This window comes from Diplotaxodon limnothrissa, linkage group LG13 (genome assembly GCF_057381915.1).
Source record: "Diplotaxodon limnothrissa isolate DT_005_m linkage group LG13, D_limnothrissa_male_GT1.1, whole genome shotgun sequence".
Lineage (NCBI taxonomy): Eukaryota > Metazoa > Chordata > Actinopteri > Cichliformes > Cichlidae > Diplotaxodon > Diplotaxodon limnothrissa.
In genome coordinates, this window is record NC_140608.1 from 31,572,631 (window position 1) to 31,575,130 (window position 2,500).

Below are 2,500 nucleotides of genomic sequence, written 5' to 3' on the forward strand. Positions count from 1 at the left end.
CACTGGCCCTGCTGAAAATCTCTCTCCATTTGGCCGAGGCAGAGAGTCGGCCTCCTCTCTCCCTTACGGTCGAAAAAGATGTGCTGCTGTCGAACTGGCCATTACATCCTCACCTGATCTAGTCCCCCATTAGATCCGCCCCCCCACCGCAGTTACCCCGTACCACATATCTAGCACGGACCTTGACCTCCAGCAGGCCCCGGGGACCCACATTACCCCCCCCCCCCCCTTCCCCCTGCAGTTACCCTGTACCACATGTCTAGCATGGACCTTGACTTCCAGCAGGCCCCGTGGACCCACATTACCCCCCCCTGCAGTTACCCTGTGCCACATATCTAGCATGGACCTTGACCTCCAGCAGGCCCCGTGAACCCACATTACCCCCCCCCCCCCCCCCCCTCCTGCAGTTAACCCTGTACCACATATCTAGCACGGACCTTGACCTCCAGCAGGCCCCGGGGACCCACATTACCCCCCCCCCCCCCTTCCCCCTGCAGTTACCCTGTACCACATGTCTAGCATGGACCTTGACTTCCAGCAGGCCCCGTGGACCCACATTACCCCCCCCTGCAGTTACCCTGTGCCACATATCTAGCATGGACCTGGACCTCCAGCAGGCCCTGGGGACCCACATACTCCCCTGCTCTACTCCCCCACTAGCTTTCCTTTCTTGCAGTTACGCTCCAGCGCATATCCAGCATGGACCTTGACCTCCAGCAGGCCCCGTGAACCCACATTACCCCCCCCCCCCCCCCCCCTCCTGCAGTTAACCCTGTACCACGTATCTAGCATGGACCTGGACCTCCAGCAGGCCCCGGGGACCCACACTTAAGCCCCCTCCCACTAACAAAGCAGAACACCACTGGCAAAATCCTCGTGCCCCTGGTACTCCAGAAAGCACATTGAAATGTGCCCCTGGTACACTGCGCAGAAGAACTGCCGCACACACACACACACGCACGCACGCACGCACGCACGCACGCACTGCTTGTGCCTATGGTACGACAACTTTTCTCGTGCCTATGGTACGACAACTTTTCTCGTGCCTATGGTACAACAATTTTTCTCGTGCCTATGGTACAACAACTTTTTGCCGTGCCCCTGGTACACCGCTCAGTAGCACTTTGCCACACAAACTCTCCTCGTGCCTATGGTACGACAACTTTTCTCGTGCCTATGGTACAACAACTTTCCTCCGTGCCCCTGGTACGACAGCTTTTCTCGTGCCTATGGTACAACAACTTTTCTCGTGCCTATGGTACAACAACTTTTCGCCGTGCCCCTGGTACACCGCTCAGTAGCACTTTGCCACACAAACTCTCCTCGTGCCTATGGTACGACAACTTTTCTCGTGCCTATGGTACAACAACTTTCCTCCGTGCCCCTGGTACGACAGCTTTTCTCGTGCCTATGGTACAACAACTTTTCTCGTGCCTATGGTACAACAACTTTTCGCCGTGCCCCTGGTACACCGCTCAGTAGCACTTTGCCACACACACACTCCTCGTACCTATGGTACGACAGCTTTTCTCGTGCCTATGGTACAACAACTTTCCTCCGTGCCCCTGGTATGACAGCTTTTCTCGTGCCTATGGTACAACAACTTTTCTCGTGCCTATGGTACAACAACTTTTCGCCGTGCCCCTGGTACACCGCTCAGTAGCACTTTGCCACACAAACTCTCCTCGTGCCTATGGTACGACAACTTTTCTCGTGCCTATGGTACAACAACTTTCCTCCGTGCCCCTGGTACGACAGCTTTTCTCGTGCCTATGGTACAACAACTTTTCTCGTGCCTATGGTACAACAACTTTTCGCCGTGCCCCTGGTACACCGCTCAGTAGCACTTTGCCACACACACACACCACTCGTGCCTATGGTACGACAACTTTTCTCGTGCCTATGGTACGACAACTTTTCTCGTGCCTATGGTACAACAACCTTTCCCCGTGCCCCTGGTACACTGCGCAGAAACTCTTTGCCACACACACACACCACTCGTGCCTATGGTACGACAACAGGCCCCGGGGACCTACATCACACCTTGCTCTTGCCTCCCTTACAGCTGAAAAAGGTCCATGCCTGTGCCCTGGCCCTGCTGAAATTCCCTCTCCATTTAGCCGAGGCAGTGAGTCGGCCTCCTGTCTCCCTTTACGGTCGAAAAAGATGTGCTCCTGGGCGCGCTGGCCCTGCTGCTACTCACATCGGGCATGGACCTGGACCTCCAGCAGGCCCCGGGGACCTACATCACACCTTGCTCTTGCCTCCCTTACAGCTGAAAAAGGTCCATGCTTGTGCCCTGGCCCTTCTGAAATTCCCTCTCCATTTAGCCGAGGCAGTGAGTCGGCCTCCTGTCTCCCTTTACGGTCGAAAAAGATGTGCTCCTGGGCGCGCTGGCCCTGCTGCTACTCACATCGGGCATGGACCTGGACCTCCAGCAGGCCCCGGGGACCTACATCACACCTTGCTCTTGCCTCCCTTACAGCTGAAAAAGGTCCAT